We start from the raw sequence: 26,943 nt of genomic DNA, 5'->3' as shown, positions 1-26,943 counted from the left end.
CCATATTCAGCATTATTCTTATGCACCCTACCAAACGACTCCATAGGGATATAGGGAATGGGGAGTTGCAAGAGGTAAAAAGCAGGCTAGTGGGCATAAACCAACAATGGGAGATGTTGGCACACCCATAAGCCTACTGGAACACATTGTTTAGAGGTCAAGTTCAATCCATAGACAATAACGTGTATATTGCCATGTTTTAAACTGTAACTCAAAGCACATAAAGGGAAATAGGGAATAGGGATTCATAGCAGAAACAAGCAAAAGGGAATCAACATGCTAGTTTAAGTATTTAACTCTGCAGAAGTAGTAAAATAGACATAGATGCAGACATATAAAAAATATATAGGGAAAAATTGGATATCAACAGTCACATTGTTGTTAATATGGAATTTACTAAACCAAAAAACTATCATTGAGGTAAATAACATAAACAAAAGTTGAGTGTGATCCGGCCACAAATCGGAAAAGACACTAAACTTCCTAAATGCATAAACCTTGTTGGCTTTCATACATTGAATTAAATGTTTTAATCCTTTTAACTTACTGGACTATAATTGAATCACGTCTTTTGTTATTTTTAATAGAAAATTTACCAAGCCAAAACACAAGCATTGAGGTAAAATACATATACCTTGTTGGTTTCCATACATTACTAGTCTAATCTTACCTTATAAAAGTAAACTAATAAATGTTCTTAATATACATTTTCATTTACAGAGAGCGTTTGTTTCTCTCCACCGTGATGGCAGAGCGGGTAATAGTGGCCCAAAGCGTAAAATCGAAACCAACAATCAGAGACCGAACAAGATGAGATGAGTTAACAATTGATGGTTGGAACGTAAATACCCTTTCTTAAACTCTAGGTAGAATATATATGATGACTATTGACTTGTTTGGGATCATGAACATAGTGAGAAAAATAACAGCAACAGCTTTTTAAGAGTCCTATATTTAGGCTATTTCAGACTTACGCGTATTCACATGTGTATCCTTCATGTTTCCAACTGCATGGTACGTCAAAATATTTAGTCTAGAATTGATTGAGCTACCATCCAGTGCCGGCTCAAGGGCCAGGCTACTGAAGCAAGGGATTTAGGCCCCTAATTTTCTAAGGCCCCATTTTTTTTAATTAATAGTAAAAATATGTTTATCTATGGTAGACATTTTTCAAAAAATATTTAATGTTCATGGTAAGAAAAGTATAAGATTCTTATATTTAAAAAAAAAAAAAATTATTTAGCCAACGTGATTGATAGTGATTATTATTAATTAATATTCTAATATTAATAAATATTTTCTCATAATAAAACTTGTATTTTAAATTATCTTTCTTCATCGTTAAATTGTTTATCTATATCTATTGTCACACCTCCTTTTTACGTACCCGCGAGGGTACAAGGGAGTTTTTCCAATTAAAGGACAATCGAAACGGGATTGGTTTATTTATTTCAGAGTCGCCACTTGGGAGATTTAGGGTGTCCCAAGTCACCAATTTTAATCCCGAATCGAGGAAAAGAATGACTCTATATTACAGTCTGCGTACCAGAAATCCGGATAAGGAATTCTGTTAACCCGGGAGAAGGTGTTAGGCATTCCCGAGTTCCGTGGTTCTAGCACGGTCGCTCAACTGTTATATTCGGCTTGATTATCTGATTTTATACAAGTGTGAACTTATGTGCAAAATTTAACTTTTAACCGCTTTTATCATTTACTGTTTTTATCAAGAATTGCAACGTTGTGAAAATGTATCTCGAACCGCGTTACAATCAATGTACCCGTGGTCGTCGACACACTTTGACTCCGTTGAGATTTGGATTTGGGTCACATCAATGTGCACCCGAGTTTAAGGAAATTAAATTATTAAAGGCGCGCCTAAAGCGACTAGCGTATTTATTTTGGGTAGGACCGTGGAATTTTACTAAACGGTCCATCCCGAAGCCTAAACAATTTTTAAAGCAATATTTATTGAGGGCCCCGCAATTTGTATTTTTATTTGGCGAGGCTCACCTCGTTCTTTATTTCTAATGAATTTGCAACGTCATGGACATGCATCTCGAACCACGTCACAGTCAATGTACCCGTGATTAGAGAGGCATTTCGAATCCGTCGAGATTTGGATTTGGGTCACATAAATGTGCACCCGAGTTTAAGAAGGTAAAGTTTATTAAAGCGTATCCTAAAGAGACTAACGTGTTGTCATTTTAGGAAGGTTGTGAGATTTGCTAAACAACCCGTCCGGGAAACTAAATGCTTCAATGATTTACATTTAACAAGGGCCCCGCATCTGCGTGTTTTGTTTATTTTCATCGAGGCTCATCTCGTTCTTATTTTAAAAGGATATCCTATAGCAACTACGTTTCTTGTCGTGTTCGTCTCTATCAATTGAAAACGGTAGACAGTCCTAATTAATTACATGATTGCGAGTTTACTTATAACAGGATTTAAAATGCTTTTACAGAATAATAAAATGTGACTGCGATTATGGATAACTAGCCGAAAATTATGGGCCCAAACCTAGCTCATGCGAGATGGCCAGACTTAGGCCCCCTTTTTCGATATGGGCCTAACTGATTTGTTTCGATTTGGGCTCGGCCTTCATGAGATTGAGGCCTAGGACTGATTCTTTGTTCTGTGAAATGAGTTTATCAATTTATATGGGACAATCTGGCAAAAGGAGAAAGAATTTTAACTAAAGTGGATAGTTTTCCTATTTGGCTTACATTAGAGAATATATTACACCCTCAGACTAAGTCTAAAGGTACAACTTATTACACTGGGAATGTTTTTTCACCTAACAGCACACATACATGACTAGCATGCATTAACCTGCATTGATACACTAAGCATGTAGGCTACTTCTATTATCCAAACAAAAATGTAACTACTATATACTACATGACATTTAACACAACAGTCCACGTGTATATAAACAATCTGCAGGTCCTCTCTTTTGCATTTATGTTCAAACTCTCAGTTACATTAGTGGTATCGATTGTGTACCTGGTAAGGAGGACAAAGAAGAAAGGAATGAATCAGCTGAGTAGCACACAGCAAACAACAGCAATCAGCAGATTCACAGCAACAACACAGCAACAAACAACCAGCCAATAATGATGAAGCTCAGCAAAGAATCGGACAACAAATGAACAATCCCAGTGGTGTCCACAGTCCACAGACAAACAACAATATTTCCCAGAACCAAAGAGAACCAGCAAATAGTCGAGTACCAAACCAGTGAACCCAGAAAAGAATGATGAAACAACAGCAACAACAGAGTATACAATGCAGCAACCTGGAACTCTCTTATGTTTTCAATCTTTTCTTTTAACTCACAAAACCTTTCTTAAGACTTAAAGATTCCAGCCTCAAGACTCAAAATTCTTCCTTTTTTCTAAAGACTAAAAGTCCAGCCCCTTTTAAGTTCTCAAATGGCCTATTTATAAGCCAAATGAACCAGTGCAGTTAAGCTGCCTGCCCTGCCAATTGGCAGAATACCCATACCCTTTAAGCCCATGCCTAAGCATCTTTGGTGCCAGCCCCTTTGTTCCCCACGCTTGGTTTTTGTTTAATCAAGAGTTATGGGCATCATTTTATTTATTCATTTTAAGCCCCATACCCTTGTGTCTTGTTCCCCATTGGTATTAGTTTAATCTTAATTAGTACCCTACTTGCCAGCTTCGTTTAAACTACCCTTTTCTGCCCTTTTCAAACCCCAGATTACCCATGTTTAACCTTGATTATTACTGCCCTGCCTATTGCAGCATCAGGGCACTTTGGGCTTTGATCATTCGATTTTAGAACTGCCCCAGCCTGGCTTTTAATTGTTTACAATGTAGTTACAAACTAACATTCATAGGTAATGCCCAACATTCAAATCACAATACAGGCCCATTCAGAATATTTGAACATTCAATCGTAGGAAACTAATCGACGACATTTATCAGGTCGACCACACTAATTATAACAGGTAATAATCAGTCGCTCATATAAACACTACGTTCAGGGACCTAAAGGGCATCAAACAACTTTTGTTCAATTACTGGGGGGCCTATATGAATTAACTCATTTGACGACTAATCTAATTGACGCACATGTATGTCACAGAGTACATTTAGAACACAAACAGAAAACCAACTGACCAAATAAGAGGCCTTTGATAGAGATGGAAGAAATCCGAATGAAAATGACAAAATAACAAACAAACACAACGAAGCATGCTGACAACTTAATTAGAACCAAACAAAGAGAAAAGGAAACTTACCGAAAAAGTTTGAAATCAAAACGGACCCAAATCTGACTCAACTTCGAACTCTTGAGGCCGAACAAACTTTAATCAGGGTGTTCTCACATGAGAACACCTTGATTAAGGTCTATTAGACCTCAAACCCTTGTCAAGACCGGCCGGATTCCCCAGGTGCATGTGTTTCAAGTTCTGGATTTTCAGATCTGGATTTTTAGGAGTTGTGGGTAGATTCGGACCAAACCAAGCTTGGTTTGGTCACGAGGAAGGTCAGGGGAGTGTCTGGTATGAAGATGGGGTGGTTTGGCATAGATCGAGTTTTGTCTCGAATCTTCAAATCCAGATTCGAGACGATAGGAGGTGATTCGAGGTTCGTGGTTAGTGGATTCGTGTTCAGGGTGGTTGGATGCTTTAGGGGTGTGAAGGAGGTGGCCACCGGCGTTCGTGCCGCCGGCTTTAATGGCGAGGGGGACTAGGGCGGCTTGCTAGGGTTTGGGGTTTCAGGTTTGATCTTGGGGACGAAGGGATGGGGTGCATGGTATAGGGGGCGTGGGGTGTAAGGGAAGGTTTATATATGGTCTATGGGATTGGATCTGAGCCGTTAGATCAGATGATCTCAACGGCTTGGATCTGAGGGTGAGAAATGAGACGGGGTCGTTTGGTAGTTAAACGGAGTCGTTTGGTTTAAGTGAGGGATTGGGTCGGATTGGTTCCTGGGTCGGGTTTGAAAATGGGTTGCTGAAAGAGATCCTGAGCCGTTGGATTGGCCTGGACGGACGGCTCAGATTGATTTGCCTGAAACGGCGTCGTTTCAGGAGGTGCCTGGGCAAGCCTGGTCTGGACTGGGTCAGATCGAATGGGTTTGGGCCTATTTTTGGTTTATTTCCTTGGCCCAAACCGTTTTCTTCATTCTTTTCTCCCCTTTTTTATTTTTCTTTTCTTTTTTTCTAATTTTTAAAACTAAAAATAAAATGAAGTTCAAACAAACATTAATTTAACACCTAACATAATTATCAAAATATTTAAATAGGTTAAATCGCACCCTAGAATATTTTTGTGAATTTTCTTTTACTGAATGAATTATGGTCTAATTACCAGGACATACACATTTTGTATTTTGTTTAATAATGTAAAAATGGCAAAATGGACAGAACCACACATGACTAGCAGCACACGTTACGGAAAATTGAAAATTGTACAGCGAGGTCCTTTGTCACTATTTTTCTTTTGGAGTGACTGTCCGTGAAGCAAAAATCACGTGCTTACATCTATCTATCTATCTATCTATATTATTATAAAAGCACGAATGTTAGGAAGCTAAATGTTAAGAGACGAAAATATCCTCAAAAAATTGATCGACCTTTTTGCCCCTTAAAGTTAACTAGTATTAGTACTCGCGCGATGCGCGGACATTATTAGGGTGTTTAGCCAAGCTTCTTTTGAGGCAACAATGTTTGTTTTCTAAAACTAAGGTGTTTGGCCAAGCTTTTGGAAAGAAAATAGTTTTGAGGAGAAGCACAAGCAAATTAAAATAATGTACTTTACCATCAATCGCAATGACTTGTAGTTACACTATTCGGGCATCAAAGAAAATGATACTCCTCTAGAGAATTTTGTCAAAAAATGATATTACGTTATTGTTGGATAAATCAAATAAATTTTAGTTAATTGCTTTATAAGATATTCTTAAACATTTTTACTTATAAGTGTAATACTGCATTCATAATTTTAGAAGAACATTACGTTTATTAATTGAAATTTTTGTTTAAAATAATGTCCTTTACCATTATTATTCATGCTTTTCATAAAATTGTTTATCTTTCAATTTAAAATAATTCTTTTTATATTCCCGTACAAATTCGAAAACTTTATATATTGAAAGTGTTAAGTTTACTAATTGAAAACTTTTGTTTAAATAATATCTTCACCATTATTTTCACTATTTTTTAAGAAGATGTTTATCTTTTAATTCAACATAATTATTTTTATATTTCAAGAGCAAGTTTGGATGGGTTTGTTTTAAGTGACTTTTAAGCCAAAAATCATAAGTTAGGAATTCTAGCTTTTGGGTTTTGGCTTTTGGGTTTTGGCTTATTTTTATCATTTTAGCTTCAAAATGAGTGCTTAAAAGTACTTTTTTACTTTGTCCAAACGCTACAAAATGATTTAAAAGTTATTTTAGCTTAAACGAACTTAAAATAAGCCAATCCAAACGGGTTCCAATTCAATTCAAAATCTTCATCTATAGATTCAAATATTTATCTTTTAATTCAAATTTAATTTTATTACATAGTCTAATAGATATTATCTCAAAATTATCAAGTGAGTTTTTATAAGCTTGCCACTTGGCTATATATATTAGGGGTGTTCAAAACCGATCCGAAATCGAAAACCGAACCGAACCAAAGCTTAATGTCTTACTGGTAACAGCTTAACGGACGGGGAACGGATTGAAATTATTTTATTAACGGCTTATCGGTTTGGGGGCGGATTATTAAATTTTCTTAACGGATAATCCGTCAACCCGTTAAGAATATAAATAATTAAATATATATATATATATATATATAAAATTTATTTTTATTCATATATATTAAATATAAAAAAAAACAAAAACCCTTGAACTTGAATAATAAAAAACAAACCCGTCTCTGTCTCTATAGTCTATTCTCTAAGTTGGAAAATTTTAATGTGCTGGAATAAATTAATATATAACAAACAACCGAGCAGGCCAATAAGAACTACCATGCTCAGGACTATAGGAAGTACCAAAACCTTCTCGTGCGTACTTTATGACTCGTCTGATGAATCCGCAGGTGTTCTGCTACCGCTTGCTCCAGACGCTGAGGCATTGGCCTCAACCTTCACAAATAAAGTTGAATCAGGATCCTCAAATCCACCAAATTCCATGCTCCTAAGTAACCAACAGTAAGCCTTCTCCTCACTAAGGCCATAAACAGAAGCAACACAATCACAGTTTGATAAGCAAGCATCACCACATTTGGACACAGTCCCTTTGTCACTATAATTTCCTATGAAAGATGTTTCTGAGAAATAATAATTTGTTTTCTGAACAGTAGAAATCTTGAACTGAGACATCAAGTTTTCATGCCGATGTCCACATTTCCCTGTCACTGAAGAATTTCTTGAACATGAGACATCATTTCCCACCTTAGAAATCCCTAGCAAACATGTGCAAGAAGCATTCGTCTTGCTTCTGTCTAAATTACATATCCCATTGCCACAAATTCCAGAAATATATTATTGGTACAATTACCTAAAAGGAACTATTATTATGAAGTAAGTTGCTTTGAAGTGAACCAAAAGATGAAAATCACTGGATAAACATTTGAGATTTGAATGACTTCAGTATGGTAGTACCTAGTTGAGGATAATTTTGATTTGTGAATATGTATGCTAGGTCGATAAATCGCCCAATAAAAGCCAAACCGTTAAGAGTAAATAACCGCCCAATCCGCCCAATAAGCAGCCCTAATATATATATATATATATATATATATATATATATAATATTTTTAGGAGATTTTTTGCTAATTCTATTATATTTTATTCTAAATATTATTGGACATTACCCTAAATCTTATTAGATTTTGTCCTAAAAGTGCCATGTGGCTTAATATTGTTGTCCACTGCACTATTTTATATATCATAAATATATATATTTATATATATATATATATATATATATATATATATATATACACACACCCAAGAATAACAGCTTTTGTTATTTGCAAAAGTAGAAAAGTGCATAAGAAGTTTTAAAGATAAGCAATGAGAATTAATCCATAGTAAAGACGAAATGCAACTCAATTCGATATCCTTTTTAGATATGCTTACCATTTCAAATCATGTTCTTTTGAGGCATACACTAATGAGAAAATGACTCAGAAATTAGCACCTCCTTCCTTAACTTACTTAGTCAAAGTTATGGCTACATTTAAATAGCAAAATATTTGAAAACAAAAAGAATATCAATAAAGTTCTAAGTACAACAAAGGAAAAATTGAATGAAAATTTAGAATAATAACATATAAAGGTTAAAAAAAAATTCAAAGTATCATAAATAAGAATGAAAAAGAGAATACACAAACGGGAAAGGCAATACAGAAGAGTTTGCACAACTTTTAGATGGATCTGACCTGCTTTCCCATGAAAGAAGAGTATATATACATGAGTTTAAGCTCATACTCCCTAAAATTTCTCCTAAGAATATTCTCAAAATATCATATTCCTATAATATCTTATAGAATACCACATCTTTAACAAATATAGATACACAATATACAGTTACTATATTTACACATTTACAAATTTTGCTTAATAAAAAGAGATCCAGCTCTCTAGATTCAACAATGAAGCACAAATAAAAATTTATAAGGCCAGCTAAATTTCTTTTTTATAGAATCATAATGCTTCTTTCTTCCTCTTTAGTTTAGCTCATCAAATATGGATGCATAGAGGAAACACATGAACTTAATTGTCTAATAAAAAATTCACTATGATTAAACTAAAGTATGTGTAATGAGCCGACCGGTCATTTTGAGCTTTTGCACTTGATCGTCAATTCTCGGGCATGACTTGCCCCGTGTAATGTATTATGACTGATGTAGATTGTTGGTTTTGGTTTTCAGGAAAATCATAATAAGAGCATATTTGGATCCAAAATCAAGCATATCGGAGGATAAATTTGTTCTATTTTCCATTATTGAGGGAAACATTTAAACTAATCCACTAATAAGAAGGGCATGTGTGAGACCAAGTCATAAGGACAAATTTACTATATTTCCCATAGTTTTCCCTATTTTAAGTACTAGTGCATTCCATAAAAAGAACTTCTACGTCGACATTATTTTATTGGATCATTGTATGGATGGGATTTTAACTTTATCAATTGCACAATTACAACAGCTGTTTTTTCGTCAGAGTGCATGCAAATGAAATACTACTATTAGATAAAAAGGTGCAATTTTTTTAGAAAAAACTGTATACCCACAATTCTCTGCGGGAATAGACACATACTTCTCTAGGAAGAGAATGGAGAACTGATGCCAAGTAAGGGGTGGTGCACCAACAGGCCTACGCCTCTCATAAGCCTCCCACCAAGTAAAGGCAGCCCTAGAAAACTCAATAGTAGTAAATGAGACCCCACTAGCCTCCAGAATACCCGGTGTACGCAACAACCTCTGACACTTATCCAAGAAACCCTGTGCATCCTCACTCTCTGCACCACTCAAAGTCAGAGGCTGAAGTCTACCAAACCTCTCCAATCGACGCTGCTCGTCAGGCATAACTGGAACCACAAAATCCTGAGCAGGTGCAACCGGCTGGGCTAGTGGTGCCTCCGGTGTCTGGAGTCCCTGAACAACCTGCTCGGGTGTACGGGCGGCGGGAGTCTAAGTGCCTCCCCTGTCCTGAGAAGTAGCTGCTGTCATAGAAACTGTGACTGCATGAGAAAGACTGGTGCACACGATCAGAATCTGAGTCAAAGTCTCCTGGAGACCCAGAATAACAATAGGCACAGTCGATGCCTAAGCTGGTGCTGCTGGAGCATCCCCCACTAGAGCCTGATCATGAATTGGGGCGGCGGGTAGATCTGCAGGTGCTACTCTAGCTACTGTACGGGCCACTCCCCTGCCCATACCACGGCTTCGACCGTGTTCTCGGCTTCTAGCGACCCCAACTAGTGGTATTGGTGGTCGTTTGTCCTGACCGGTAGCACGTGTCCTCACCATCTGTGAGAGAATAGAATAACAGATATTTAGTTACCAGAGTCAACAGATTCGCACGACAAGAACTCAAGAATGTAAAGTTTTTCCTAAAGGTTCTACAGCCCCCCGAGGATAGGTACAGACGTCTCCGTACCGATCCGCAAGACTTTACTAAACCTGCTCATGACTCGTGAGACCTATGTAACCTAAGATCTGATACCTATATGCCAGGACCCAAAAATCGACCCGATCGTGATAGCGCCTATCATGAAACTAGGCCAGCCACGTATTTCCAAAAACTCCATTTTTCAATTTAAAACTTAAGAAAATCATATTTTTAACAGAATTCCAATAAGATAAAAGTAGAAATCAAAATCCAGCGAAAAGAAATACAAGCCCGATCTCGGGTGTCACTAAGTCATGAGCCAAAACTACTATAACTGTTCGAAATAACATGACCAACACGGTCTGAGAATATCCCACAATAAACTAAAGGAAGATAAGGAAAGAGAAGGCGGAACTGCGGTCGCCAAGCAGCTACCTCGCGATCTCCAAGGAAAAGTCCACAATGATATGATCAGCAACCGCTGTCGTGGCCCGAGATACCTGGATCTGCACACAAGGTGCATGGGGTAACGTGAGTACACCAACTCAGTAAGTAACAAGTCCAAACTATGGACTGACAGGTAGTGACAAACCAAACCTCAACAAGTAATCAAATAACTGTACGGAAAACTAGACATGCTTGCAATTCAAATAAAGCTCAACAGTAAGTATTTTCAATAGGATTAGTACGGAGTAATAATCTCAGTAAAACTCTAAGTACCAATGCACAAATAGCATGATCAATGTTCCACATACCTCCACTCACAAGTGCTCAACCACTCGGTACTGTATATGGCTATCCGGACCAGGAGAGATCCATCCCGAAATATATACAAAACTGACTGTAGTCACCCAGTACCGAGGAAGGGCATTACAACCCTATGGAGAAGATCCATAACCAGATATCAATATTTCGGACAAGATCCATGTTCAGGGAAGATCCATCCCCCAATATCATCATCTGCGCTCACTAGGAGTGTAAAGACTCCGGAGGGGCTTCTCTGAGCCCAAGTGCTATAACAAGCCAATGAAGGCATGTTCAATATCTCGCTGCGGCGTGCAGCCCGATCCCATACTGTTACTCAATATCAGGCTCTCGGCCTCACTCAGTCATCACTCTCCAATCTCACACACACGGGCTCAAATGTCATGATACTAGCCCGAACAATGATATAATATGTCAAATAGTAATAATCGAGACTGAGGCATGATATAATATGCATGAACAGGACTGAATATAGAATATCAATGCAGCTAATGATATGACAGCAAGAAACGACCTCTCGGGTCTCAACAGTATTGGCGTGAAGACTTAACATGATAATTAGCATGATTTGCAGCTCATTAACTTAATCACATAAGTACAACACAGATATCAGCAAGAAAGAGTCACTAAACGGTACTCTGGAATGACCCATACCGCATTTCTCACGGTGCACGCCCACATGCCCGTCACTTGGCATTTGCGTCACCTCAATAGTAATCATAAAACACATAGTTCGGGATTTCGAACCCTTAAAACCAAGTTTGGAAGCGTTACTTACCTCAAGCTAAGCCAAACTCTACCCCGTCACGCCTTTTTCTCTCGATTCGGCCTCCAAATGCCCCGAAATCTAACCAAAATCAGAACCATAACATCAACATATGCTAAGGGAACAAAGCCCACGCAAAAATAATCAAATTACATCATCCCGAAATTGGTCAAACCCGACCTCCAGGCCCACATCTCGGATTCCGATAAAATTCACAAAACTAGAATCCTTACACTCTCACGAGTTCATACATACCAAATACACCAAAATTCGACCACAAACGACCCCTCAAATCCCTAAATCAAGGTCTCCAATTCCAAGCCCTAATCTCCCAACTGTCCTCCTTAATTTTCCACTAATACCATGATTAAACAATGGAAAAATGGCCATAAACACAAATAATAAGGCTTAAGAAGCTTACCCAACTGAAACCCTTCGTTTTCCTTGAAAATCGCAGCCCTAGCTCTCTTCCCGTCTTCAAAAATGGTGAAACTTAGCAAAATTTTGCGAAGGCATCTATTTATATGTTCTGCCCAGCGATACCGCACCTGCGGTTAAATACTCGCATCTACGGTCCCAAGTGCGCACCTGCGGAATCCACTTATCCGCCCAAAATCGCACATGCGCTAAAATGCCCACACCTGCGCCTTCGCAGGTGCGCTCCACACTCCGCATCTGCGGCTCTTGTCCTTACGCTTCTGCGGGCCCGCACCTGTGGGTCCTCAATCCGCAGGTGCGGTTATGACAGTAAATCAGCAGCTGAAGCTGCTCCAACAAATCTCCAAACTTCCCGATAACCATCCGAAATCCCCTCGAGGCCCCCCGGGACCTCAACCGAAAGTACGAACAAGTCATATACTACTATTCAAACTTATACCAATCTTCAGAACACTCAAAACAACGTCGAAACACCAAATCACCCTCGGATTCAAGCCTAAGGATTCCAAAACTTCCAAATTTCGCAAACGATCAAAAAGTCTATCAAACCACCTCCAAATGACCTGTAATTTTGCACACACGTCAAAAATGACACAACGGACCTACTCCAACTTTTGGAATTCCATTCCGACCCCGATATCAAAATTTCCACTACCAATCGAAAAGCGCCGAAATTCCAATTTCGTCAATTCAAGCCTAAATCTACCACGGACCTCTAAATTACATTCCGAACACACTCCTAAGTCCCAAATCACCTCACGAAGTTAGCTGAACCATCAAAATTCACATCCGATCTCTTTTCACATAAGTCAACGTCCGATTGACTTTTCCAACTTAAGGTTACTCAAAAGAGACTAAATGTCTCAAACCTCTCCAAACCACTCCGAACCCGAACCAACCAACCCGATACAATAAATGTAGCTAAACAACACATAAAGAAGCAGAAATAGGGGAAACGAAGAGGTAACTCATGAAACGACCGAGTCGTTACAAAATCATTCTTCCATAATTAATTTATTTTATTACGAGAATTGTTTATCATTGATTACAGCATTCATCTATCTAAATTTAGAATAAATTACTAAATTATGCCATCGTGTCATCTCGCTTTTATTGTATCCTTTCCTTCTTTTCACCCGCTATATGCGTAATGGTTAATGGTGGTTGTATTTGGGGTATGAGCTAGGGCTTTGTTCGGGTTTTTATAATGGGTGTTTTTCTTTGTATATAAGTATGTCGTGCTCTTTGAGTTTTCATAATGCACGCTCGATTCAATTGTAATATTTTTGGTATAAATTCTTATTTTGTTGTTAATTATAGGTTTTCATTAACTATTACCGTATGCACGAAACATCAATCCTGCTTGAGGAAAATTTAATTTTCTTGATCTCTTAAAGATTAATTCCACGTACGCAAGCTAATTGTGCAGAACTCTTTTTTTTTTTTTAAAGATGACTAACTTTTATTAGAAATTTGATGTTCCCTGCAATAAATACCGATCACAAGGTTTGGTGAAAGGTGATATCACCAATAGTTGTAGTCAAATTTCTATTTTTACTTCTTCTTTTTTTCCCCTTTATTTCTTAATGAGTTTTTCTAAACTTCACCGTCTAAAGAAAGAAGTATGGTGATATAAAAATAAGTAGAAGAGAGGAAGAGAGTTTAATGATGAAACACTTATAATAACTGAATTTTCTGCTATATGTATTCGTAGAAGTCCTCTTCCCTCATATCTCACACTGGTACTTATTGACCTTATGCTCCAGCTACATTAGTGTTTAATCTTTTTTTTTTTTTTTTTAATCTACTCAATCACTTTATGAGCATTAGACTTTTGGTCCTTTGTCAATGGGAAGTTGATGAACTAGGGAAAATAAGAACGTAGAATATGTACTATTTACTTGATTAATTTGCTAACCTTTTGTTATTTGAAGATGACTCTGCTACATTGAACCCGTAATATTTTTTTTTCTTTTCTTTTCTTACTTTATATTTATATGAAAACTTACACGGTAGATTGCGATCTTTTCCAGCCTGATTTTGGGGAGGTAATTTTGCAAATGAATTCTGTGACCTGTTAATATTTGAAGTGATGAATACTTTCCGTTTCAGCTAAACATTAGTTTACTCAGATCAGTTATCTATTATGATTTCAGCTATGTGACATGCAAAAAAAATAAACAAACATTAAATATTAATTTATAGAGTAACATTGCAAAATATTATTCTCTCTGTTCCAGTTTATGTGAACCTATTTCCTTTTTGGTCCGTTTCAAAAAGAATGACCCCTTTTTGAATTTGGAAATAATTTAGCTTAAACTTCCAATTCTACCCTTAACGAGAAACTTTTATAACTACACAAATACTCTGGACCCTTTTTGACTTGTTTAGGACCACAACTTAAAAAGTCTTCATTTTTTTCTAAACTTCGTGCTCAGTCAAACAGATTCACATAAATTAAGACGGAGGAAATACAAATTATATGTAACTTATTTAAATTGTGTTCAGTTGTAGGACAAACAATGGCCGATTACGTTTTGAATTGAAATATTAATTTACTATAATGGTAACATTAATTAATTCCATTATATTACTTTTTACAATCTTTTGTATAAATAATATATGTGATACTTCACTTGAGATATTCGTGCAACGTATGAGTATAGAGAACGTATGAGTATAGAGAGTAGTTTTTTAAAAAACACGAACAAAAGGCATTGTTTATTTTCTAAAAAACCCGAACGACAGGCATTGAATAAATTAAAATTTGTTATAAATATATTATATTATGGATGTTCATTTAGTATTCCGTTGTAAATAATCTTCCTGAAGAAGCTTATCCATATGGGACTCCACCGTAAATATGTTTATCTATTTAGTACTCTATTGGAAATAAGCTTCCTGAAGAAGCTTATCACTTCGGTACCCGGTTATGGATAAACATTACCCTAAGTAGAAGATTATCCATACCGGGTATAATGAGCTTATCCATTCAGTACTCCGTTATGGATAAACATTGCTCTCAGTAGAAGATTATCCTTAGCAGCTTGCAGTAGCAGCTTACACAGCAGCTTGCGTAGCAGCTTACACAGCAACTTGCAGTAGCAGCTTCCTTTCTTCTATAAATAGAAGAGATTTCAGTTCATTATGTACATCAGTTTGAATTCAAATAATATATCAGTTTCTCTCAATACTTGTCTTTACTTTACAGTCTTTATTTTATAATACGTTATCAGCACGAGACTCTGACATCTCGAGCAAATACTTTGAAAGTATTAGAGGTAAGAACTTTCTTTTCCTAAATAATGTCAAATTTTTCTAAACTTGAATTTGTAGCCCTGGATATATCAGGCAAAAGCTATATGTCTTGGGTGCTTGATGCTGAAATTCATCTTGATGCGATGGGTCTGGCAGACACCATCAAGGATAAAAATCAGGCATCAAACCAAGACCGTGCCAAAGCAATGATATTCCTACGCCATCACCTTGATGAGGGCCTGAAAATGGAATATCTCACTATTAAAGATCCAGTCATACTGTGGAATAATTTGAAAGATAGATATGACCACCTGAAGATGGTCGTTCTTCCACAGGCACGTTATGATTGGACTCATCTAAGGCTACAAGATTTTAAATCTATCAGTGAGTATAATTCTGCTATGTTCAGAATTATTTCCCAATTGAAATTATGTGGTGATAATATTACTGATCATGATATGTTGGAGAAAACTTTCACCACTTTTCATGCCTCGAATATGCTCCTGCAGCAGCAATATCGAGAGATGGGATTTAAAAAGTATTCTGAACTTATCTCACATCTTCTTATAGCAGAGCAACATAATGGGCTATTAATGAAAAATCATGAAAGTCGACCTATTGGTTCTTGTCCATTCCCTGAAGTGAATGAGACGAACTTCCACCAAGCTAAACGTGGAAGAGGTCGTGGCCCCAGTCGTGGTCATGGCCGTGGTCGGGGAAGAAACCCCAATCATGGTAATAATAATGCACCAAAGAAGCCTCCTCACCACCAGCAGTGGAAAAGGAAGGAACAAAAGCATGAAGCGGTGCAAGCGCCAAATGCAGAAAATGCATGCTATAGATGTGGAGGAAAAGGGCACTGGTCACGTACCTGTCGTACGCCAAAGCACCTGGTTGAGCTTTATCAAGCCTCCCTGAAGAAGACAGAGAAAAATGCTGAAGCAAATTTTATTTCTGAAGATAATTTAGACTTCATGCATTTGGATGTAGCTGATTACTTTGCACTCCCAGAAGGAGAAACAAGTCATGTAATCGGTAGTGAATCTGTAGAAATGTAAATATTTTAATTTTTGTTGTTTGTAATAGATAGTATGGTTATGTAATTGTTGTACATAAATAAAAGTTATGTTTTGATAATGATGTTTACTATAATATATTTTATTTATGTTATTTTGAAGAATATGGATAACCCTCAAATTATGTTTGGATCAAAGACAAATCATGAAGATATTTGTGTTATTGATAGTGGAACAACTCATGCCATATTCAACGATCAGAAATACTTTTCTTATTTGCATAAGGAAAAAACAAATGTTTCAACAATTTCTGGTAATATAAGTTTGATTGAAGGCTCCGGAAGAGCCATAATATTTCTGTCTAAGGGAACAAAACTTATTATAGACAATGCATTGTTCTCCTCCAAGTCCCGAAGAAACTTGTTGAGTTTTATAGATATCCGCCGAAATGGGTATCATGTTGAGACAATAGATGAAATGAACAGGGAATATCTTTGTATTACAAAGAATATTTCTGGCCAGAAATGCATTGTAGAAAAGTTACCAACTTTATCTTCTGGCTTATACTATTCAAAAATTAGTACAATTGAAGCACACTCTATCGTAAACCAGAAGTTTACGGATTCAAATACTTTTGTGCTTTGGCATGGCCGTTTGGGCCATCCCGGATCAATAATGATGAGACGAATTACTGAAAATTCGAGTGGGCATCCATTAAAGAACTTGAAGATTCTTACAAATGACGAATTTTCTTGTGATGCTTGTTATCAAGGAAAAATGATCACTAGACCATCACCAATGAAGGTTGGTATTGAATCCCCTGCCTTTTTAGAGCGTATACATGGGGATATATGTGGACCTATTCACCCACCAAGTGGGTTGTTTAGATATTTTATGGTCCTAATAGATGCATCTTCAAGATGGTCTCATGTGTGCCTACTATCATCTCGCAACCTGGCGTTTGCAAAGCTATTAGCCCAAATAATTCGATTAAGGGCACAATTCCCAGATTATCCTATAAAGGCTATTCGCCTTGATAATGCTGGAGAATTCTCATCTCAAGCTTTTGATGATTATTGTCTATCCGTTGGGATAAAAGTTGAACATCCTGTAGCTTATGTTCATACTCAAAATGGCCTTGCAGAGTCATTTATTAAACGCCTGCAATTGATAGCAAGACCACTACTTATGAAAATAAAATTGCTCACTTCTGCTTGGGGCCATGCTATCTTGCATGCAACATCACTTATCCTTCTCAGACCGACACATTATAATAAATATTCTCCATCACAATTAGTTTTTGGTCATGAACCAAATATTGCCCATCTACGAATTTTCGGATGTGCTGTATATGTGCCAGTAGCACCACCACAACGTAGTAAGATGGGACCACAGAGAAGGATAGGAATATATGTTGGGTTTGAATCACCCTCTATTATTCGCTATCTTGAACCATTGACAGGAGATTTATTTACTGCTCGATTTGCAGATTGTCGGTTTGATGAAACAAATTTTCCACAATTAGGGGGAGAGAAAAAGGAAATCAAAAGAGAAATTGTGTGGAAAATTTCATCATTATCTCACTTTGATCCCCGTACCCCTATATGTAATCAGGAAGTTCAGAAGATCATCCATTTACAGAATATAGCAAATCAAATGCCAAACGCATTTACTAATTTGAAAAGGATAACTAAGTCACATATCACAGCAGAGAATGTGCCTATCCGAATTGATGTCCCAGTAGGACCATCTACTAGCATGAGAGATAGTGAACCTAAAGCACGCCTGAAGCGTGGTAGGCCTTTGGGTTCTAAGGATCGAAATCCTCGAAAAAGAAAATCGACAAATGATCAAAACGATACTATGAAGGGATCTCCTGAAGAGACCCAAAATCTGATTAGTTCTGAGATTCCTGAAGAAATTAATGAACCCTATGCTCATGTGAGTGAGGAACTTTTAATAAGTTCGATCGGTGATGGGATTAATTTAAATCGATCTGAAATAGTGGTGGATAATATTTTTGCATATAATGTTGCACTTAATATTATGCAAGATAGTGAGGATCTTGAACCTCGATCTGTCGAAGAATGTCGACAAAGATCTGATTGGCCAAAATGGCAAGAGGCAATTCAATCGGAATTGAAGTCACTTGCTAAAAGAGAGGTCTTTGGACCAGTAGTCCAAACACCTGCTGGTATAAAACCAGTTGGTCATAAATGGGTTTTTGTGCGAAAAAGGAATGATAAAAATGAAGTTGAAAGATACAAAGCTCGCCTTGTTGCACAAGGATTCTCACAACGACCTGGAGTCGATTTTGATGAAACATATTCACCTGTTATGGATGCCATAACATTTCGATATCTCATCAGTTTAGCACTACATGAAAAGCTTGAAATACATCTAATGGATGTAGTTACAGCTTATCTGTACGGTTCACTTGATAATGAAATTTATATGAAAATCCCTGAAGGATTTAAAATGCCTGAAGCAAAATCTCAGGAAATGTATTCAATCAGATTACAAAGATCTTTGTACGGTTTAAAGCAATCTGGGCGCATGTGGTATAATCGCCTTAGTGAATATTTGCTGAAAGAAGGTTACATAAATGATGTTATTTGTCCATGTATTTTTATAAAGAAAATGGCATCAGAATTTGTTATACTTGTTGTTTATGTTGATGACATAAATCTTGTTGGAACTCCAGAAGAGCTCCAAAAGGCAATTGAATATCTTAAGAAAGAATTTGAGATGAAAGATCTTGGAAAGACAAAACTTTGTCTTGGTCTGCAAATTGAACATTTAGCAGACGGGATCTTTATCCATCAATCTGCCTATACAGAAAGGGTCTTAAAACGCTTTTACATGGACAAAGCGCACCCATTGAGTACACCAATGGTTGTTCGATCACTTGAAGTGAATAAGGATTTGTTCCGACCTCCAGAAGAGGACGAGGAACTCCTTGGTCCCGAAGTACCCTATCTCAGTGCAATTGGTGCACTAATGTATCTTGCTAATGCTACAAGGCCTGACATAGCATTTTCTGTTAATTTACTAGCAAGATATAGTTCTTCTCCTACACGGAGACATTGGAACGGGATTAAGCATATATTGCGATATTTAAAGGGAACTCTTGATATGGGTTTGTTTTATGCTAACAAAGATAGTGCAGACCTTGTTGGTTATGCAGATGCAGGTTATTTATCTGATCCCCATAAAGCTCGATCTCAAACTGGCTACGTATTTACATATGGAGGTACTATCATATCATGGCGCTCCACAAAGCAATCTATTGTTGCTACTTCTTCAAATCACGCTGAGATAATAGCTATTCATGAAGCAAGTAGGGAATGCATATGGTTGAGATCAATAATTCATTTTATTCGAGAAAAATGTGGTTTGAAATGTGAGAAAAGACCCACAATTTTATACGAAGACAATGTTGCATGCATAGCCCAATTGAAGGGAGGATTTATAAAAGGAGATAGAACGAAGCACATTTCACCAAAATTATTCTACACACACGATCTTCAGAAAAGTGGTGACATTGATGTGCAACAAATCCGTTCAAGTGATAATCCAGCAGATTTATTCACTAAATCTTTGCCAACTTCAACTTTTGAGAAGATGGTATACAAGATTGGAATGCGGAGACTCAAATATTTGAAACAAGGTTTTCATCAGGGGGAGTAAAATACGCGATGCACTCTTTTTCCCTTACTAAGGTTTTTTCCCATGGGGTTTTCCTTATAAGGTTTTTAATGAGGCACCTAGCAATGCATATTACTAAATATGTGTACTCTTTTTCCTTCACTAGGATTTTTTCCCACGTGGTTTTTCCTAGTAAGGTTTTAATGAGGCACATTATCTTTTAATGAACATCCAAGGGGGAGTGTTATAAATATATTATATTATGGATGTTCATTTAGTACTCCGTTGTAAATAAGCTTCCTGAAGAAGCTTATCCATATGGGACTCCACCGTAAATATGTTTATCTATTTAGTACTCTATTGGAAATAAGCTTCCTGAAGAAGCTTATCACTTCGGTACCCGGTTATGGATAAACATTACCCTAAGTAGAAGATTATCTATACTGGGTATAATGAGCTTATCCATTCAGTACTCCGTTATGGATAAATATTGCTCTCAATAAAAGATTATCCCTATCTGGTATAGTAGCAGCTTACACAGCAGCTTGCAGTAGCAGCTTACACAGCAGTTTGCAGTAGCAGCTTCCTTTCTTCTATAAATAGAAGAGATTTCAGTTCATTATGTACATCAGTTTGAATTCGAATAATATATCAGTTTCTCTCAATACTTGTCTTTACTTTACAGTCTTTATTTTATAACAAAATTGCATTTTTCTTTCTTTCTTTGGTTCTCAAGCATTGCGGCAAACAAATTAAAAATATAAATTTTTCATTCTGATATCAAGTTATCAACGTTTACAATCAGGTCGATTATTCTAACTTGCTACCGTCTTTTCTTTAAATTTGAAATTTGTTTTTTGTATTTCTATACTAGTATATTTCATTTCATTATTTTATCATAATTTAAACATATCAACTATAAAGATGAATTATGTTACTTATTGATATTTTTTAAAGTTTAAAGCCTCTTAATATTGGTTATTAAAAGGCCTCTTGCTAAACTTTGGTTTTAGGCCCCAACGTTCTTGAACCGCCCCTAGCTCATTTGTATCTATACCCGCTTTTTGAGTCACATTTTAACTTGTGCCCACTTTGCAAAAAAATTTGCAAGTGTACCCACTTTTTCGCATAACTTCAGCATACGAAACTGGAGTAGCAAAGGCAATCACGCAAAATTTCAGCATTCTAGTAGACGGGTCTGAAGTAGCAAGTGTGCTGAACCAAGTATGCTGAAGTTTTTGTTTGTCATTACTGAACTTAAGCATAGTAGCTGAAGTTTTGTTCTCTATTTGCTAAAGTTTTTGTTTGTAATTGCTGAATTTAAGCATAGTAGCTGAAATTTGTTCTCTATTTGCTGAAGCTTTTGTTTGTAATTGCACTAAATAAGCTGAAGTTTTTTTTATCCTGGATTCATTAGTTTTGTCATTAAGCTTTTTCAAAAACTTCAGCAGAAGATGCTGAAGTTATTTAGTTCATTTATAAAAACTTCAGCACTAAATAAGCTGAAGTTTTTTTGTCCTAGATAAGCTTTTTCAAAAACTTCAGCATCTAACATACTAGATAAATAATCAGATTGCCAACAGTATCTAAACCATAAATTTTGGAAACAATAAACGTGAAAAGAACAGAATTATCATTGTCCACTAACTTACGTACGTGGAAATATTCACAAATTATTGTTTACTAACTTACGTAATTATTTATAATTGGTTTTTAAATAATCTGATAAACATATTTATGGCAATCATCCCATGAACTGAAGTTTCATAGCAGCTCCAACAACAACAGAAAAAAGAAGAAGAAAACGAAGGAGGAGAATGAGGAGGAAAAAGGGGGCTGAAGTTGTTTAAAAAGTGGGTACAAGTTAAAACTTTTAAAAAAAATGGGTATAAGTTAAATGGGGGAAACCAAATAGGACGCCCCGTGCAATTTTTACACCCTGCTACCACCATCATTCCCTAACTGGCCAGTTGCAAAATCAACACTTCCAAAAGACCTCAAATTATCACCAGACTGGCTATGAGCTTGCAAAGCCTGACCAGAAACTTGGCCATTTTGCCAAACCTGATTAAAACTAGTTCTTCCACTAGGAAGTTCCAAACTTGCAAAAATAATGTATTCATTATTTGAAAACTCTGCTTCAATTCTTGGCACATTAAAACTCAAAGAACCTTGTCTTAACTGAGTAACATAATTAGCAATAGGAGCAGTGTAAGCTTGAATTTGGCCACTGGAATTTTTAAATGCAACCAAACACTGTGCACCAACCATTCTTGCTCCATTAATATTTAAACCCCAAGCTACCCAATCTGAATCTGTAACTCCTCTATGTCTGTAAGCAAGATCAACTGTGTGATTTTCTGGATGATAACTCCAGTGAAGAACAGAATTGAGCAAAGGTAGAGGATTACAAGTTGCAAAAGTCTGATTATTTCTGAATGCAAAAGCTGAACAGTTTTGTGTTTGAGCATGAGTAGTAGTAGAAAATAGACTTAATAACAAGAATGATGAAAAAAAACAAAGTTGTTACAAGTCTATCCATATTTGAGAACCAAATTCAAGAACTGGCTATTTTTGCAAGAATGGCTATTTTTTAAAGGGAATTGTCTTTGTTGGGTTTTGGATGATTGAATCAAGAAACTAAAAGTGGCTTAGATTTTATAAAATTTGGAAAGAGAAGATGAAAGGAAGGTGAAGTAGGTAACGACAATTTGAGGGAGTTTGATGACTGTTTCCTTTACGTGGAATTTTAGGCAAATATGTGAAAAAACAAAGTCTAATTAGAAATTAAACACAAAGAAAAGTTCTAATGGAAGTAACCAGGAAAGTGTTTGATATTTTTTTATTGTATTAAATTCAGAGAATGAATACTTTTCTATAACTGGCTTGGCTTGATCTCAAACTAACCTTGCTTTCACACATGGAAAAGTTTTAGAATTTATAATTTTGTGGCTAATACGACATAATTTGGACACTTTGGTCATATAGAAGGTGCCATTTTTTTCTAGAAATTATAATAGTACAAGAGAATAGTTCAATTTATTTTTTCTCCACGGTAATAGCAAAGCTGGTAATAGTGGCCCAAAGCGTAAAATTGAAACCAACAACCGAGGACAGAACAAGATGAGAAGAGTTGGCAACTAATGGTTAGAATTTAAATGCCCTTTTCTTAAAATCTAGGTAGAAATATATGTGATGACGGTTGACTTTTTGGGATCACGAACATAGTGAGAAAAACAACAACTTTCTAAGAGTCCTATATTTAGGCTATTCCAGACTTATGTATATCTACATGTGTCCAATTGCATGGTACATCAAATGTTTAGTATATTACGCACTAAATGTATAGCTAGGCTAAAACTTTAGCTTCCAATTACGAAAGAAATTGGAAGAGTAACATTAGCCTACCCATTAACAATCTTCCTCAGAACATTTATGAGTTTACGCTTAAAAGGTAAGATCAGATCGAGTGTCTTGGCTTGGTAAATTTCCTATTACAAATAACAGAAGACGTGACTCAACAAGTAGCTTCAAATTCAATTATAATCCACTAAGTTAAAAGGATTAAAACATTCAATTTAATGTATGACAAGTTGACAACCAACAAAATATACGCACTTAGGAAGGGTAGTGTCTTTTTCGGTTTATAAACTATTAACAGAGTGACTAACGTTTATTCTTATGCGAATGAACACTAGATGAAATATCATATTCCCATCCCTCATACTTCTGATACTAGAATAGAGATATAGCACTTCACAAATAGACTTTTAAAAGAAAGGCTAAGAACAAGATTGCATTTTACTAAATAGAGTCTAAAGTGACATTAACATATGAACTATCATACAAAAGTAGTTCCATTCAAACGACAGGAAATGGTGGAACATGATACCTGGCTACACCCAACTCATGTTATTATCATACCATGTAAGACAACATCAACATACTAACAAGAGTAAAACATGTTCCGAATTGTAGATATAACCTATAAGGATATTTTTCCTCCATGTGGTCTATCTTTAGCTGTATTGATGTTTTTTCTCCACAAATTTAAACATACTCCATTTACACTGAGTTAAAAGTGTGCAGAAACTAAGTTTTCATTTCTTTTAACGTATAACACTGTCAACGGCTGAACGGATTTTGGAGCAGGGTGGTGTTAACACCATATCAGAGTTGGTGTAGATTCATGGAGAAAATGGGTATTTGTTGGTGGTTTCAGGTGGTGTGGAAAGGGATGAAGGAGGTTTTCACTTTTCAATGGAAGGGAGCAAGGTGTTGCATCTCCGGCAGACCTTCATCTGATATTGGTGGAAAATGACATTTTATGATATTTAATGTAAGTTGAGTGATTTTGTGGTTAGAAAAAATAGCCTGATGATTTGTAATATTGATAAGCTGTATATATGGGTTTCCAGCACCCTCTAATGCTGTACACATTAATCATATTGATAAACTATTGCCATTAAAAAAAAAAACTGAACTATATTTTAGTTAGAATAGAATAGTACTGAAATTAATCACATAAACCTAATCTAAACAAAAACTAACCTGGATACGGTAATTCAATATTTTAAGTCAGGAATTAATAATGCAAACATGATATTGAACATGTTATATGCTTTCTATTCAAAATACTATACTGAATAAAAAGCGATGCCAGTGAAAAATGGGAAAGAACTATTACCACAAGTCCAAACCCCAGTCAGAATTACATTCCCTAACCCTAACCCTATAGATCCGCCTCTACGCAATTAACAAAAATGTAAACATACCCGGCCGCTAATTTGACGGTGGTGTCGTAGTAGCAGAATTCTTGTCCTCAGATAAAAGTTGAGCTGATAGCATAAATAATTTTCACACGAAGACGAAGAGGGCAGAGAAGACAGACGGGTGAGAGAAGTAAAAGCTGGTGAGAAAATATTTGAGGAAATAACACATAATGCCTATCAAGGCCAAAGTAATTACCCGGTGTTGCCCATTTGAAAATTAATTATAATTCCTACCTATACAATACAAACTTATTACCGGACAATTCAATTTCCTATTTCCCCTTTAATTTGCTTTACCTCACGTGAGGGGCATGTGGAAAATGCAAATTTATTCCCCTTTTTATTTTATTATATGACTTGAATAATATTACTTTTGACTGTCTCTTTATCTATGATATGTATTTTGACTGTACAAATATATAGTAATAATTATTTGAAAAATAAAAATGAAATAGGATATTCGCAGAGAGAAAAATGGACAAGAGGAATAAGTTGATCGGAGAAACTCTCGGTTGTCGTGCATACCACAATTTCAAAAGGATTGTCCTGAATTTTTGTCCGTAATTTCAATAAATAAATAATAATATTTATTAACACTAATGGAATTCCATGGAGGTATTATTCATTGCATAAGCTCTCATTGAGTTAATTAGATTATGTGACAACTGATATTATTTCAGTTTAATAATTGAATTTAAAAAAAAATTAAACTCTTTGCGTACAATTGTATACCATGTCGGTATAGCTATATACTATGTTGGTATCATATGTTAGTTGGAACATTTTTTGGTTGTATTAGTTGTATTTAATTGTTGCACTATTTGATTTTTCTTTAGTAACAGTAGAATAGTACAATATCTTGAATTTTTTTTTATTTTCTTTTATACATGTGTATTATGTAATCATTTTGATTTTTTCTTTATGTGTTTGTTTTATATAATAGTATTATAATACAATATCTTGAAATATATTCTTATATTAATATGTGGTACATTATTTTTTTATTTTTCTTTTTATGCATATGTATTATGTAATAGCAGTATAGCCATATATAGTTTTCTAGAATTAATTAGTAGAACTGTATACCCTATTGGTATAATTATATGTCATATTGGTATCATATGGTAGTTGGGATATTTTTTGGTTGTTTTAGCTGCATTTTTAAGTGAATTCTATTCTGAAATGATTTATATGATCATATTTTGCGGTGTTGGATTTTCTTGTATCTATGGACATAGATTTTGTATATTATGTAATAGTTTTTATAGTTATATGCAGTTGTTGGAACGACCCCGTACAACTATATACCCTATTAGTATAGTTATATACTATATGGTATCATATACTAGTTGAGTCATTTTTTGGTTGTATTAGCTGCATTTAATTGGTACACTATTTAATTTTCTTTTAATAATAGTAATATAGTACAATATCTTGAAATACTTTATTATATTAATATATGGTACACTATTTTTTTATTTTTCTCTTTATGCATGTGTGTTATATAATATTAGTATAGTCATACAGTTGCCGGAAATTAACCAGTAAAGTTGTATACCATGTTGGTATAGTTATATACCATATTGGTATCATATGGTAGTTTGAACATTTGTTTGGTTGTTTTAGCTGCATTTTTAAGTGATTACTATTCTGGAATTATTTATATGAACATGATTTGCAGTACTGGAATTTTTTGTACCGACGAACATAGATTATGTGTATTATGTAATAGTTTTTATAATTATAGATAATTATTGGAACGACCCCATACAACTATATACCCTATTAACATACGGAATGAGCAAGTTGCTTTGCGGATATTTAGTTGCGAGCATGTAATTTCTCATACTTTTATTGCATCCTTAATATTTTGGTACATTAGTATAGTCGCAGATAGTTGTAGCAATATTCTAGAGCAATCATATACTCTGTTGGTATACATGTATACCATATTGGTATCATATGTTTCTAGAAGTCTTTTTTGCTACTTATACTTTTATTGCATTTTCCAATGTTTTGTTATCATTTCTATTCTAACTAGTGTATATGAAGATTTGGTGGCCGTAGATTATATTTTCTTGCTCCATAACTGGTTGTATTACTGCTAATGGTAGAGTATGTACTGATATTTATAGGGAAGAAGATCAAGATTTGCATGGCAATCACGTGTTGATTCTTAAAAGCCGATTATGTAATTTA

General features: G+C 35.6%; 1 long non-coding RNA gene across 1 annotated transcript; it reads right to left on the bottom strand.

The window, feature by feature from the left end:
* Positions 1 to 21,790: 21,790 nt before the first annotated feature.
* LOC138872623 (uncharacterized) lies at positions 21,791 to 24,905 on the bottom strand. Its single transcript, XR_011401095.1, has 2 exons — positions 24,748 to 24,905; positions 21,791 to 22,304 (listed from the first exon to the last, which is right to left on the bottom strand). It is a non-coding gene; the product is annotated as an uncharacterized lncRNA (long non-coding RNA).
* Between the last annotated feature and the right edge of the window lie 2,038 nt (positions 24,906 to 26,943).

Source organism: Nicotiana sylvestris, chromosome 7 (genome assembly GCF_000393655.2).
Source record: "Nicotiana sylvestris chromosome 7, ASM39365v2, whole genome shotgun sequence".
NCBI classification, from domain to species: Eukaryota; Viridiplantae; Streptophyta; class Magnoliopsida; order Solanales; family Solanaceae; genus Nicotiana; species Nicotiana sylvestris.
The sequence above is the reverse complement of the archived record's forward strand: the minus strand, read 5'-3'. Positions and strand labels throughout refer to the sequence as shown.